At 39.7% G+C, this 16,346-nt stretch overlaps 5 non-coding genes across 5 annotated transcripts; all 5 read left to right on the top strand.

Moving 5' to 3' along the window:
* Positions 1 to 9,024: 9,024 nt before the first annotated feature.
* Positions 9,025 to 9,098, top strand: trnan-guu (transfer RNA asparagine (anticodon GUU)). The gene has a single exon. It is a non-coding gene; the product is annotated as a tRNA-Asn (tRNA).
* A 421-nt stretch (positions 9,099 to 9,519) lies between these two features.
* Positions 9,520 to 9,593, top strand: trnan-guu (transfer RNA asparagine (anticodon GUU)). The gene has a single exon. It is a non-coding gene; the product is annotated as a tRNA-Asn (tRNA).
* A 191-nt stretch (positions 9,594 to 9,784) lies between these two features.
* Positions 9,785 to 9,858, top strand: trnan-guu (transfer RNA asparagine (anticodon GUU)). Its single transcript has one exon. It is a non-coding gene; the product is annotated as a tRNA-Asn (tRNA).
* A 351-nt stretch (positions 9,859 to 10,209) lies between these two features.
* trnan-guu (transfer RNA asparagine (anticodon GUU)) lies at positions 10,210 to 10,283 on the top strand. Its single transcript has one exon. It is a non-coding gene; the product is annotated as a tRNA-Asn (tRNA).
* A 337-nt stretch (positions 10,284 to 10,620) lies between these two features.
* trnan-guu (transfer RNA asparagine (anticodon GUU)) lies at positions 10,621 to 10,694 on the top strand. Its single transcript has one exon. It is a non-coding gene; the product is annotated as a tRNA-Asn (tRNA).
* Positions 10,695 to 16,346: the final 5,652 nt, after the last annotated feature.

Consider the following 16,346-nt stretch of genomic DNA (forward strand, 5'->3'; position numbering starts at 1 on the left):
TCACATGTTCACTATTTTATTTAAAGACTAAATTCCAATAAGAAACATATGTTTAATGTACCCTAAGAGTTTTTGTTAAAATAAAGTCAATAATGCCATTTTTGTGGTACCCTTTATTTAAAAAAATATCAAAATATATTTTGGTACCGGTACCAAAATATTGGTATCGGGACAACCCTAGAATGGATTCAAGTTTTTCATCGTCTTATTGGACAAAATACTTTAACCGTGTGAATTATGCCTGACAACAAGCGTTTGGGGCCATGTGTCACATGACTGTTTCAAAAACTGCCTCAGCTGTTGTGCAACTGTTATTCCGTGATGATATGGGATATTTGTAGTCTGTATGCACGCCATGAATGGAGAGAGGGTGGCCTCAGCGGAACGTACCATGCCGCGTAGTGACGCTGGACAAATGCCATTTTAGATGAATTATTCCTGGAGCTGGATGTGTTTGCTCTGCCGGCATGGACCTAAGTCCCTCCTGAAATAGCAGCCGGTGAGGTGATTAGTGGGATGAATCAGAGCAGAAGCACACACCTGCGCCCGCTTTGGTTAGTAGAGGATCTGAGGAAGATGTCATACCGGAACATATTCCATCTCAGAGAGTGTCTTTTTTGTTCAATACTTGTAGTTTAGGATTGTAAACAACAAAAAATAGCTACAGTCACGGTGTGCCAACACGAATCAGTTGAAAATTGGATCGGATAATGTGGCAGGATTTTACCTTGAAATTCACACATTTGATCTAGAACACACTTACAGGGAATAAATTAGCCCCTAAACCAAGAATATTCACTAAATCGTTTTTGGGGTCACATTTCCAAAACGCTAACGACCGGCGGGCCGGACTTCTCCCTTCACTCTTTTGTATATTACGGAGAACCAGCGTCCTCTACAGTAGACATTTAATTTTGGTCTAGTGATTTTGTCAGAGTTACCGCAGGGCTGTTTCTAAAGACATTCTGCACAAATGTGTCTCACAAGTTTTTTGAACTGAACTTGCAAACCACCAGTTAAATAGCCCAAATGATGAAAAAGAGAGGACCTAAAACGAGAAATACCACTTATATAATTAAAGAAGTTGAACAAATGACTACTGACTGCATCTGAAGTAGCAATCAATCAATCAATGTTTACTTATACAGCCCTAAATCACGAGTGTCTCAAAGGGCTGCACAAGCCACAACGACATCCTCGGCTCAGATCCCACATCAGGGCAAGAAAAAACTCAACCCAATGGGATAACAATGAGAAACCTTAGAGGGGACCGCAGATGTGGGGACCCCTACCCTGGGCTACCGGTGCAAGGGACGTTGAATGGATCCAGCATAATATTGTGAGAGTCCAGTCCATATAAAATCTAACATAATAGTGAGAGTCCAGTCCATAGTGGGGCCAGCAGGAGATCATTTTGAGCAGAGACAGGTCAGCAGAGACGTCCCCAACTGATGCACAGATGAGTGGTCCACCCTGGGTCCTGACTTTGGACAGCTAGCGCAACTAGCTGCAACTCACTGGGGTGAGTTTTTCCTTGCTCTTATGTGGGCTTTGTACCGAGGATGTCGTTGTGGCTTGTGCAGCCCTTTGAGACACTTGTGATTTAGGGCTATATAAATAAACATTGATTGATTGATTGATTGATCTGTGGTCACCGAATCTGTGCCCCCCCCCCCCCCCCCCTCCACGAAGGAGAGGGGGCAGAGCATTGATTGATTGAGACTTTTATTAGTAGATTGCACAGTACAGTACATATTCCGTACAATTGACCACTAAATGGTAACACCCGAATAAGTTAATCAATTCATGGTAGCACCCAAAGTACCGTATTCTTTCCAACTATAGAGCGCACCGGTGCATACTATCCCCCCACCCCATATATTAGACGCACCGGACTATAAGCAGATATATACGCTGTGAAATTAGTTATTTACACAGAAATATTTTGTAAATGATTATTTACATGCCTGAATTGTTTTCAAACAGTGTCTGCAACACGGCAGTAAAACGGTTTATCAAACAAAACAGAAGTCATCGTCATGGACCCACTAGCTGCGAAAGCTAGCCTCCAATCAGCTAAACAGACTCAATAACGTTTTGGTGAATTTACTGAGGAATTTGTGAAACTGAAACAATACAGAAACATGCCATTGTAAGTTAATAATACTAACAGAGACATTTGTAAACGTGCTAGCATATCAGCAAGTGTTAACGACACTAGCACGATAACATGTACAAACATGCATGAAAACACTACTCTCAAACGTGACGGTTTAGTAAGTATGAATTGTTTTACATATACAACGTCGCTCGGAGTGATAAATTAAGAAACCATACGAGTTGTGACGCTACGTATGACTAGTAGAAGGAATGGCACTTGTACTAATGGTTCAAGGCACAAAACAGAGGCAAATACTGTAGACAGCGCCTGCAGTGAGCAAACTAAGTTGGACCCATAATACAAACAATAACACACCGTGGGTGTTTTATGAAGACTATTTATTGAACACAACATTATGGCCGTCAGCAAAGAAAAATCCATTAATTAGCAGCACCAATTTATAAACTGCAGGGTTCAAAGCTTAGGAAAAAAGTAGCATAGTATAGTCCAGAAAATACCGTAAACAAGCTACAGCAACACCTTAGTTACATATATCACATTACGGGAAAAAATGTGTAACTGCCACAAGGGAGGGGACTTAAAGGGGTGACTTGAGAAACCTCTGAGTTATGTAAATGAAAAGTTTGGATCCCAATGTTCTGTGTTTGCTAGCAAGGTTCAAGCGTCAATGCAAGGATATGCCAACGTGTTGACAGGGGTCCAAACTCCTCTACACCAGTGTTTTTCAACCACTGTGAGATACAGTCTGGTGTGCCGAGGGAGATTATGTAATTTCACCTAATTGGGTTAAAAATATTCTTTGCAAACCAGTAATTATAATCCGCAAATAATGTGCCGTTGTTGAGTGTCTGTACTGTTTAGGGATCGACAGAGTAACCGTGTAATACTCTTCCATATCAGTAAGTGGCAGCAGGTAACTCATTGCTTTGCAGATGTCAGGAACGACGACGATGGTTTGTCGTGATCACAACATGCAGACGACAGTGGGAGGCAGCGTGCAGGTCAAAGGGTATCTAATGCTTAAACCAAAAATTAAAAAAAAGGTGAGGGCCGCTAAGAAAAGTCACTGAAGCTTAGGGAAGGCTATGCAAAACGAAACTAAAACTGAACTGGCTGCAAAGTAAACAAAAACAGAATGCTGGACGACAGCAAAGACTTACAGCGTGTGGAGCAGAGACAGCGTCCACAAAGTACATCCGTACATGACATGACAATCAACAACGTCCATGCACAAAAAATAATAAAAACAACTTAAATAGACTTGATTGCTAAAACACAGCAGGTGCGGGACATAGCGCTCAAAGGAAGACACGAAACTGCTACAGGAAAAAAAAAAAAACACAACAGGAAAAGTCACTAAAATAGGAGTGTAAGACAAGAACTAAAACACTATACACAGAAAACACCAAAAAACTTCAAATAAGTCATGGCGTGATGTGACAGGTCGTGACAGTACTTTGAGACAAGAGCTATAGTGATGCATGCTTGGTTATGGTTTGAATTCATATCCAACACTTGAGACAAGTGCTGCCGAGTTTCATTTTTTTATGTTTTCTGCCGGTGGTGTGCCTCCGGATTTTTTCAATGAAACAAATGTGCATTGGCTCAAAAAAGGTTAAAAAAAACATTGCTCTACACAACATGAGCACCTAGTGTTTTAAGAATTTTGCTGCAGAAATGTTTGCTTCCCAAGTTTTCTGGGCCGGTTTTGGCCCCTAGTCCGTCAGTTGAATAGCAGTGCCATAAACAGTAGAAAAGGATCTTGCCACTATTGCAAGAAGACATATTGTTCAGGTGTAAGACTTTCTATGGCATGCTTAGCACCGGTGTTGGGACTAACGCGTTACAAAAGTAACGCGTTACTGTAACGCCGTTAGTTTCGGCGGTAACTAGTAATCTAACTCGTTATTTTTTATATTCAGTAACTCAGTTATCGTTACTACATGATGCGTTACTGCGTTATTTTACGTTATTTTTTATGTAGTATCGGCTAGAAACAGAAGATCTGAGTGTGTTTTATTGCAGCGCTGCAGTGTCGTCCTTCTGAATCTCTTGTGTCACAAGCCAGAGGCGCTCTGTGTGTGTGTCTGGGGGGGGGGGGGGGGGTTAATACAACGTAAACCGTTGGCCAACCAAAAAGTAACCACAGAACACTAGTGTTCTGTGGTTACTTTTTGGTTGGCCAAGCGGACGTGACGACAGGCTGTCCTCACTCAGGTCCGCACGACCTGGAAGGGGCGTGCCTTAAGTCCGGCTGGAAATCGGGAGAAATTTGGGAGAATGGTTGGAGAGGCACTAAAATTCGGGAGGGTTGGCAAGTATGAGATATTCTCACTTCTTTACTTTTGTCGAGCACAAAGAAAAGAACATTTTAGTTAAATGTAAGTTGTGTCTTGGATCAAAGATCCCGTCTACTGCCCAAAACAACAATTCAAATCTGCCTGGTTAGGCTTTGTGTATGTCACGTGCGCCTTCCTTAGGTGAAGCCAGGTTTACAGCTATGTTGTTATTATGCTGTTTGTTACTTATGTATGTTATGTTGCAGCTATTTAAAATAGTTTTTGTCAATTTGTTCTGGCCTGAAATAAATTGGCCCTTTCAAACATATCTTTGTCTTTGTGTGTTGTATGTAGACCACATTGCTTAGCAGAGTTCAGTGATGCAAATGCATGTCAAGTTGATCAACACATTGTATTATTATTCTCCAGTGCAATAACAGTACTGACATGAAGGCTAAAAGGGTATTAATGGGAGCTTTTAAAAAAAAAAAAAGAAGAAAAAAAAAAGTAACTAAATAGTTACTTTTCACAGTAACGCATTACTTTTTGGTGTAAGTAACTGAGTTAGTAACTGAGTTACTTTTGAAAGAAAGTAACTAGTAACTGTAACTAGTTAATGGTTTTCAGTAACTAACCCAACACTAACACAAACACAAACGTTGTAAAACTTCAAACATGATAAAACTAGAAATCAGACAACAAAAGGCTATCATTAATTATGAGAAGAGGTAAGAGTAGAATGTTATTATTTTTGGTGACTGTACTCTTAAAACCAATAGGTCAGTGAAAAAGCACACACTTTATTAGCCTACCTTTGCTGAACGTATCTGCTTGGTTTATTGTTGTGAGACACTCCGTGCCCGCAGCGCTGGATTAAGCCTTTAAAAAGACAAAAGTGGCAGTTGTGAGGGTTGCAACAAACAAAATATGTATCTGTGACCATAAAAAATATAGACAATTCACATGGTAAAAACTGATCAGTGTCTTCTTTGTTGCCGTCAGAAATGGCGAGCACGGCAATTAAAGGCCTACTGAAATGCGACTTTCTTATTTAAACGGGGATAGCAGGTCCATTCTATGTGTCATACTTGATCATTTCGCGATATTGCCATATTTTTGCTAAAAGGATTTAGAACATTTAGAACATCGATGATATAGTTCGCAACTTTTGGTCGCTGATAAAAAAGCCTTGCCTGTACTGGAAGTAGCAGACGAGTAGCGTGACGTCACAGGTTGTGGAGCTCCTCACATCCGCACATTGTTTACAATCATGGCCACCAGCAACGAGAGCGATTCGGACCGAGAAAGCGACGATTTCCCCATTAATTTGAGCGAGGATGAAAGATTTGTGGATGAGGAAAGTGAGAGTGAAGGACTAGAGAGCAGTGGGAGCGATTCAGATAGGGAAGATGCTGTGAGAGGCGGGTGGGACCTGATATTCAGCTGGGAATGACTAAAACAGTAAATAAACACAAGACATATATATACTCTATTAGCCACAACACAACCAGGCTCATATTTAATATGCCACAAATTAATCCCGCATAACAAACACCTCTCCCCTCCCGTCCATATAACCCGCCAATACAACTCAAACACCTGCACAACACACTCAATCCCACAGCCCAAAGTACCGTTCACCTCCCCAAAGTTCATACAGCACATATATTTCCCCAAAGTCAAATTAACACTAAAGCTGGCCCGCCGATAATATATTGCGGCGGTGCCGCAGTAACACCGCATATTCTAATACTTGCCAACCCTCCCGGGAGTCTTCCAAACTTCAGCGCCCCTCCCAAAAATCGTCACGTCTGCTTTTCAGCCAGTCCAACGAGTGCTGGCCCAGTTGCATAACATGTGCGGCTTCTTGCAGAACATCCGCACCGTAATACAACATACACACAACAGAACAAATACCCAGGACCCTTTGCAGCACTAACTCTTCCGGGACGCTACAAGGTGTGTGTGTGGGGGGAGGTTTGGTGGTAGCGGGGGTGTATTTTGTAGCGTCCCGGAAGAGTTAGTGCTGCAAAGGAATCTGGGTATTTGTTCTGTTGTGTTTATGTTGTGTTACGGTGCGGATGTTCTCCCGAAATGTGTTTGTCATTCTTGTTTGGTGTGGAATCACAGTGTGGTGTATATTTCTAACAGTGTTAAAGGTTTTTATACCGGCACCCTCAGTGTAACCTGTATCGCTGGTGATGAAGTATGCGTTGCATTCGCTCGTGTGAGCGTACAGAAGCTGCATATATCTTGGGACTGGGTCTGAACGATGTTTGAATGGATGAAAGGTGGACGTGACAATAGCTCGTAGAGTACTTTTAAGGCACGCCCCCAAGACTGTGGTCTGGGTGGACGAGATATAATGACTGACGAACACCTTTGTTCGATAATGAAGGTTGCCTCAGCTCAAAGCCTGAGCCCCGACATTAATGAACTAGCATCCAAGAAAAGATGCCAGGTATCTGGCTTGGGCACATCAGATTAGATCAGTATGTTGCAAACTGAGCAGTTAAAAGTCCTTAATGGTTGTTTTATTCATTGTTATTTTATTTTCAAATGTATTAGCCTGTGGAAAAAGTTAATGTTGATATTTACCTCAGAAGGCTGCAAACAGAAAAGAGGCATTAAATTTTTATTTAAATTGTATTTGATATGCCATTGATATTTTTTAATTATTATTATTATTATTTGAAACTCGATTTTGCATGTCACTATAAAGTTATATAAGCCTTGCTTGTTCAATATTCAATGCAAAACTTGTTTGGGTCCCTATTAAAAGGTTAATTTGTTCAACCTTGGCCCGCGGCTTTGTTCAGTTTTATATTTTGGCCCACTCTGTATTTGAGTTTGACACCCCTGTGTTAGATTGTTAGTATGGACATAGACTTTTATATAACAAGCTACATATTTAATGAAAGATAATTACTGTAATTTTACTTGAATTTGAAAGTAATTTAAGAAAACAGAAAATGCTATGTATAATTAATTTGGTATTTTTCTGTAAAAAATTCAGAAATATACATAGTTTGTCATTACTAGCATATTACTTAAAATAACAGGCGGATTGTTTATTTACAGATAATGTCTCCAATTCTACAGTTTTATAAGCTATTTAAAAAAAATAGAAAACTTACAGTAGAAATTTAGAGTAAATTAAACATAAAAATAGGATTTATTTTTTTTACAGTGTAACATCAGTCTTTTTTTTTTAAATGTGAACTGGACAAGAGAAGAGGCAAATAAATGTTACACATCTTTGCAACAAATACAGCAATGATAGACTTATAGCAGCCGTAAAACAGTACATATTCCGTCGGGAACACAAGGAGAAACAGCGAATCAACAGTGAATAAAGTTGAGTAGTTACCTTATTTTAGTAAGCAGGAGAATGTTGAGTGGGTTTTAAATGTCAGCGCTGCTGTGTGTGAAAGATACTTTGAGACGCCATGACTGCCTTCCTTCTTCTTTTAATGGTGGTTGTCAAGCAAATTTGTGGTGTGCATTACCGCCACCTTCTGAAATGGAGTGTGAATCTAGATGGTATCCTATTCTAAATTATAATCTGTTTTATTTAATGTATGTATTGCTTAGTACCCTACATGTTTCAAATGCAATCTTAACATATCCTCCACTGCTATACTAACCTTTTCTTTCACTAACTTATTTTTAATTTTTTCCCGATCTCTATTATATTTCCAACACGATATTACAGGTGGGGGAAATAATCGATTTTTAAGTGCATTGCAATTCGGACACGGCCGATTGTAAAATCGATTAATAAAGGTTAATAATCGATTATTCATTCCTTGTAAAAGTCATGCAGATAGTTTTAAATTTGGCTGACTGCCGCAAGCCACCTCACTGAGCGATCCGACCAGCTCCTTAATTTTAGGGCTCTTATCTTCCAGTGTTGCACACATTTCCATTAATTTAATACATGTAATGGGAATTAATTCAGCTGTTTCTTCTTACAAATACACTGTTTTTAAAAGGTGCAAGTAATGATTGCTTAATTAGTGAAACGAAAATAAATATAAAACTGCATCAATATACATAATCTAAAGATACATCAATTATCAGTTTTGGATCGAATCCTAGCTCCTGAATCGTAATAAAAACTTACAAAAACCTCAGTCATGGAGAGTGGGAGGGGACTACAGAATTTTGACCGTGATTGCAGTACCATTTTTGGCCACATTACTACATGTGGCACCTTTAAACCTAGTAGTCACACACGCTGTTAGCGTATTAACATTAGCATGATAACTTTTTTGCCCATTTTCCCACCGTACACCTCAGATAACTTGGTACTTAACACATACTAATTGTTAGCATGCTAGTTTTTTAGCTAATTTTACATGCATATGCCTCACACTGTCACAATGCGACAAGTACCAAGTTATATGACTGTGAGGCTCGCAGTCATATAACTTGGTACTTGTCGCATTGTAAATGTCGCCACGCTAACGTTAGCATTGCAGTTTGACTTTCGCTTACCGCCGGCTTGCGCACATACAGTATTCACACGCTATTTCTCTGAAAGTGCATATTCTAGTCAGTGTGACTTTTAAGACTTACTTCATCCCAGCATGGGTCTACTATGAGTCTCAATGCGGTCATGTCTCTGTGGCGCAATCGGTTAGCGCGTTCGGCTGTTAACCGAAAGGTTGGTGGTTCAAGCCCACCCAGGGACGAGCTACTTTTTACCTTGGTGCTTTTCAGTTCTTTGTGGAAAATGTACAGCCTCTCACTCACCCGTCATCATGAAAACGAATACATTTGTCCAACATGTTAAACATGTTCAGGAAATTAAATACTCTATTTTGTAAACAATTTCAACTTCACCGCATGTAATTTCTTTTGTCTAAAATCGGTTTTTAAAAAAAATATGTTTTTGCTTTCCAAATGCATTTTTCTGAATCGTCACTACCGAAAAAAAACTCGTTATATCATTGAATACAAATAAAAGCAGGCTTTATGCTGCCACGGCGTTATTTAGTGGCGGTGGTGATTCTAATATTGAATAAAAACGAGAACATTTGTCTGAATGTACATTCCAAAAGTAGTGTAAGAAAGTTTAACAATAAAACATCAATGCTTTCTAAACGGACACACGTCTCTGTGGCGCAATCGGTTAGCGCGTTCGGCTGTTAACCGAAAGGTTGGTGGTTCGAGCCCACCCAGGGACGCTCATATTTTAACGTACGAATGACCTTTCTGTTTTTTGCAAAATTATTTTTTTCATTGTCTACTCTACAATAGAATCCTAGCTCATGAATGCAGAAGCTGTCTGCTGCTAGCTGTCGATATTATGCATCCTTTGGCTGCGGCTAATAGAAAGTATTACTATAAAGAGGTTGCCACTCGCTAGGTGGCACAAGTCTCTGTGGCGCAATCGGTTAGCGCGTTCGGCTGTTAACCGAAAGGTTGGTGGTTCAAGCCCACCCAGGGACGACTTGTTTTTAATACATTCTTTTGTAAGTCTATGTAGGAAAAACACCCTAAGAATAATGAAACTATTACCTTGAACAAAACGTTGATATATAAATGCAAACAGAAGAATGCGAATCACAGCCAAACTGCGTCGAGAGGGTGGGGGAGGACTTGTTTGCCTGCAGGCACATGAGGAGTGTGGGGGCAGGGTTGTAGAGAGTGAGGCGCAGAGCAAGAGACAGGAGAATGGCGAAGTTTATGATCCTGTCTGTCAGCTTTGAGGGTGGAATGTGCTGTGGAAGATGTAGCGTCACAGTCACCACGGATCCTGCCTGCAGGGTTAAAAACACGTGTTCCTTTTCTTTGCAATATGTCTCTGTGGCGCAATCGGTTAGCGCGTTCGGCTGTTAACCGAAAGGTTGGTGGTTCGAGTCCACCCAGGGACGATTACCTTTTCGATTTGGACACAATTGTCTTCTTACTGCTTCAGTGTAAAACCTGGAAGAAGGGCTCCACATTGTACTCTATTTCTCTGGTAGATCACAAACCCAATGTCAAAGCTAAACTAAAAAAACATAAATTAACGCAAAGCAAGCATTAACACTCAACTGCTAACTTTCTGACACACAAATGCAAACAGAAGAAGGCAGCACGTCTGCTCAACCAGCAGTGAGCAGACGTGTGCATGGAGACTTGTAGAAGGGGCGGGGCATCGAATAAGGAACAGACCGGACCTGACGCTGCAGTTCAAATAAGACAGGAGGGACAGCATCCGCGCTGCATGTCTCTGTGGCGCAATCGGTTAGCGCGTTCGGCTGTTAACCGAAAGGTTGGTGGTTCGAGCCCACCCAGGGACGCTCTGTTTTGGATTTTTCCTAACACTGTCAATACAACAGCAATGAAAACGCAATCTGACACATCACACATTTTCTGCAAAAATAACAACGCAAAGTAGTAAATAAAAGTTAGAAATCAAATATTTTCATAGCTAAAGTATAAAAAAAATAGTTACCACACAAGAATTTGACTTGGCAGACTCTGCTCTCTTTGTTTAATGTAAGCAATACATATTAACAATGAACTAAAAACATAAACAAGTACTGAAATAACTTATATGTGCAAGGCAATAAATACGACTGCAGTGGTGAATTGAGCAAGGCAAAAAGATGAGGACGTGAGTTAGTACAGACACATTAGTTATTAGTTGTTATTAGTGCTCATTAGATTGGTCGCCTGGGTGTAGAAACTGTTCTTTTGACGCCTTATATTTTCATACAGTGATTTGTCACGTTTGTGGCCAGGGTGTGAGTAGGGTTGTAACAACAAACGGTACAATGATAAACGGCGGTAAAATTCAAGACGGTTGCTGGGTTTCCCCGAAACTGCCAAGACACCTGTGGCGGTGGGGGCTTGGTTATGGGCGTGGTCAAAGTGACGCAGTTGAATAATTTGCATAATTTGCTATGATGATATGATTTTCTTTCAAAAGGCTCAAAAATTTATGCATACATTAAAAACAAATCTGTTTTTATGAATTAGTATAAACATGTTTTTATCGTTTTGCCATATGTTCAATTGTTGCTGCTTTTTGTTGGTACTTTGTTGAGATTTTTTCAGGTGTTTATTCACTTTTAATGACTTTTTCTAAATTAAAAACAATTAGTAATAAATCCAGCCTATTCTTCTGGTGTTATAGTAGAATGTACTCGTGTTTAGAGACTCTATTTCTGTCTCTCCATGTCCCTGAGTAGAGAAGAGAGCCGCAGCTAGCATGACGTCACACTTGCTTGGCGCTGTTGCTCTAGTTTCTTTTCCTAAAAGTCGCCACAGTCATCTTAATATTTGTACCTTTTGTTGTTGGCTGCCCGCGTGGGTATATCTGCAATATACAGTATATAAAAATCGCCTCCACATCACAGACATGCTGACAACGCTTCAGACGTTTTATTTACATCCGGTTTTGGTAGCACTGTTTTCGGTGATCAAAGTCTTTTTTTTGTGGTCAAGTTTTCGGTACATCACTTGTCAATAGTGCGCAAATAATACTATATATATCAATTCATACTGTAACGACCAGATAATGTTATTGTTTTATGTTGGTGTGGTTTGGATTTCATGTCAGTTTTTCCCATGTTTACAAACACACCGTCCGGGCCCGAAAAGTGATTGGTGGAGAATGAGGAAGTGTTGTTGTGTGTCCGACGGGGAAGCGAAGATCCAAGGAGACGATAATGTTTTCACGGAATGTAAAACCTGAAAAGTGATTGGTGGAGAATGAGGAAGTGTTGTTGTGTGTCCGACGGGGAAGCGAAGACCCAAGGAGACGATAATGTTTTCACGGGATGTAAAACCTGTTGGAATTGTGTTGAGCGTTTTCTATTCGGGCTCCAGTACTCTGGAATGCCCTCCCGGTAACAGTTAGAGATGCTACCTCAGTAGAAGCATTTAAGTGCCATCTTAAAACTCATTTGTATACTCTAGCCTTTAAATAGCCCCCCTTTTTTAGACCAGTTGATCTGCCGTTTCTTTTTCTTTCTCCTCTGCTCCCCCCCTCTCCCTTGTGGAGGGGGAGACACACAGGTCCGGTGGCCATGGATGAAGTGCTGGTGTCCAGAGTCGGGACCCGGGGTGGACCGCTCGCCTGTGCATCGGTTGGGGACATCTCTGCGCTGCTGACCCGTCTCCGCTCGGGATGGTTTCCTGCTGGCCCCACTATGGACTGGACTCTTACTATTATGTTGGATCCACTATGGACTGGACTCTCACAATATTATGTCAGACCCACTCGACATCCATTGCATTCGGTCTCCCCTAGAGGGGGGGGGGTTACCCACATATGCTGTCCTCTCCAAGTTTCTCATAGTCATTCACATCGACGTCCCACTGGGGTGAGTTTTTCCTTGCCCTTATGTGGGCTCTGTACCGAGGATGTCGTTGTGGCTTGTGCAGCCCTTTGAGACACTTGTGATTTAGGGCTATATAAATAAACATTGATTGATTGATTGATTGATAACACATACAATACCTTATGCCTTCCAGAGGCCGGCTGCTGATAAACAGAAAATGGCGAAATACATCACATTGGTGTTATATATCATTCGCAAAGTTTCGAACAGTTTAGGTGTCTTATGACGTGTGTAAGACTACATCTCATACATCAACACTATTTTTAGCCACATGGACAAAAAGTGCAGTTACAGTACTGTCAAGGGGATGTGTCGTGTGAGACGAAGAAGGTTGTAGTGATTTTAAAATGCAGACGAACGACGGGGTAAAAAAGGGTATTACATACCTGCCAACTTTTGAAATCAGAAAAACCTAGTAGCCAGGGTCCAGGGGCCGCAGGCCCCGGTAGGTCCAGGACAAAGTCCTGGTGGGGGGTTCAGGCTTCGCCCCCCGACGCAAAATGATTATTAACATTCAGACAGCTTAAAATGTTGCTAAAACCATTACTTTTCTATCAGTCACAGTGACTTTTCAAAACAAAAATATTACAGCAAAAATCATATGGGTTGATTGACATGTTTATTCTGTAAGCTAACTTCAATAGTTTGAAATTATTTTGACAGTTAATGCCAGTTATCCTGTCAACCTTTCACAAGACTTCAATTTGTTAATTGAAAGTATAAACAGTATAAACACTTTTTACAGTAAACAAATGGTAAAACAGTACTAAACAATTCCATTAAAAAAAAAATTGGTGTCATTATTAACTTTCTGTCCAAGCTTGTATAATCTACTGCCTTGTTCAATTGTATAAAATATTCTGTGCCTAAAATTCACATTTCTATCACAATTATCATACTGTAAACATGGTAAGCTAACTTCATTAACATTAATAGTCCTGTCAATAGCATGGAATTACAATTCAAATGTAGTTTTTTTGTAAGCCTTTCAAAAGAATTCAAAATATGAAAAATTTATGAAAATTAATTTAAGCCATCAGACACTTGAAAAGTGGCACATCACATCTCTAATGTAATCATTTTAACTTTTCAACAGAAATAGCACTGCAAAAATATTAAGGACATACTTCTGTATTTTGGTAGTTATGCTGTCAACATTTAACAAGATTTCTTCAACTTGGACTTGAAAGCATAAATAGTATAAACACTTTTAACAGTATAACAGTACTAAACAATTCCAATAGATAACATTGGTGTCATTACCTTTTTGTGGCTAAAATCCGAAAAACTTTGAAAGTTTTCCACTTGTATCGCTAGCAACGGCATTAGACTTGTGTTTTTTGTCCCAACGTGGTCTTTTACATCGCTAATTCCTCCTTGTCCGATCGAAAAATCTTGTCTTCTCCGGCTGATTCCATGATCGTTCGCTCGTTTGGAAACAATGGCAACAGGTGCCTCGTGCTTGGCAGCGGTGCTATAAATAGCCTCGCGCATTTAAAAAAAATTTTTTTTTTTAATTAATGAAAAACCGTATTTTTTATCACTGCAACCGTAACCCGGAATAGGTTGATGAAAACCGTACTAATTACGGGAAAACCGGAGTAGTTGGCAGGTATGGTATTAATTGATTAAACAAACAAAAAGCGAGAGCAACAGGGAAGTGCTCTGACTGGACAGACTATGAAGGAAACAAAACAAAATGCTGGAACACAGCAAAAACACTTACGAGAAATGTGGAGTAGACGGCGTCTACAAAGTACGTGTGTCCGTACTTTAGCTCAGCATGGAAAGAATCGTCAACCGTGACCATTGAATAATGTCCCGACAACAAATGCTGTCGCAAGCTCAACTTATATAGTGCTAATTACAAAAAGAAAACAGATGAGGGGAAAAGTGCTCAAAGGCAGGCGTAAAGCCGCTGCTGCAAAAGAGAAAAGAGGAAGTGAAAAACCAAAAAACAAGAGCGCAAGACAGGAACTAAAACTACACCCAGAAAATTACCTATAAACTCAAAATAAGGCATGGCGTGGTGTGACAAGCCATGACAAGTACCTCTTATGTCCATAAAAAGCCATCTTTTCGCATTTATTTTTACTTATTTCCGTTATTATTTTTTTACCTCTTTTATATATGCTTGTGTTGCTTTTCATATGCACATTTAATTTCTCCTTGAGGTCCATGAAACAGTGTTGTAATCTACAATAATGTTTCTTCTGCAAAGGAAATAATTGTGAATGTTTTGTTATTTTCTATTTATTTCTTAAATACAACTTGGTTAAAGGGTTTCAGTACTTTTTGAAAATGTTGAACATATTTAAAAATACCGTGATAACAATGATAACTTTAGTCACAATAACCGCGATAAGAAATGTTCATACTAGGTGTGAGGGGTCTGCAGTGATGCTACCTGCCCGTTTCTCCATATCCATTAGAGCAGTGGTTCTCAAATGAGGGTACGCGTACCCCTTGGGGTACTTGAAGGTATGCCAAGGGGTACGTGAGATTTTCTTAAAATATTCTAAAAATAGCAACAATTCAAAAATCCTTTATAAATATATTTATTGAATAATACTTCAACAAAATAAATGTTTAGAATTAAGTTCATGAATCCAGATGGAACTCTATTACAATCCCCAAAGAGGGCACTTTAAGTTGATGATTACTTCTATGTGTAGAAATCTTTATTTATAATTGAATCACTTGTTTATTTTTCAACAAGTTTTTAGTTATTTTTATATCTTTTTTTCCAAATAGTTCAAGAAAGACCACTACAAATGAGCAATATTTTGCACTGTTATACAATTTAATAAATCAGAAACTGATGACATAGTGCTGTATTTTACTTCTTTATCTATTTTTTTTTCAACCAAAACTGCTTTCCTCTGATTAGGGGGTACTTGAATTAAAAAAAATGTTCACAGGGGGTACATCACTGAAAAAAGGTTGAGAACCACTGCATTAGAGGAAAGGGAAAAATGGAAGAAGAAAAAAAGTCACATTTAATGAGAGCTTGTGCGTCATCAGTGACATTTGCAGGGCATTTTTATTGAGCAGTATTCATTATCCAGCGAATTACTCAATTTTTAGCATCTAATCAGCCCACTGTGAATTGGATTCAGCTCATGTAAAATGTATTTCCTGTTTCAGACTCTATAGAAGCGCGGGGTCAGGAAATACCACTCATGTCAGTCACTGTACCTCAGGCATGTCAATAAATGACATTTTTAAATAGGCTGAATGTTGCATGACAGCTATCATCATCATCCAAAAAATAGTACTTTTTCAATTAGCACAGCACTTCAAAAGTCAGGCATATGTTAAGTCAGTCATATTTTACAGGTTTCAGGAAGCTTCCATTACAGACTCTATTTGGTATTCTGTGGGTTTCATGTTGCCAGACAAGTTGCTGTGTGGCTGACCTTTAACTGGTGAGGAATTAAGTTATCCACCAGGCATATTTAAATGGACCGCACATTGTTAATATCATCATTAGCATTAGCATTAGCCTTGGCCTTCGGTGATAAGTCAAGAGGATTTAATTCGATTCATAATAATTTGATTCAAACGTACGGCCCGCGGGGCGGATCAGGCGCGTGAACAGGT

Source organism: Nerophis lumbriciformis, linkage group LG10 (assembly GCF_033978685.3).
Source record: "Nerophis lumbriciformis linkage group LG10, RoL_Nlum_v2.1, whole genome shotgun sequence".
In the NCBI taxonomy this organism is placed as follows: Eukaryota; Metazoa; Chordata; class Actinopteri; order Syngnathiformes; family Syngnathidae; genus Nerophis; species Nerophis lumbriciformis.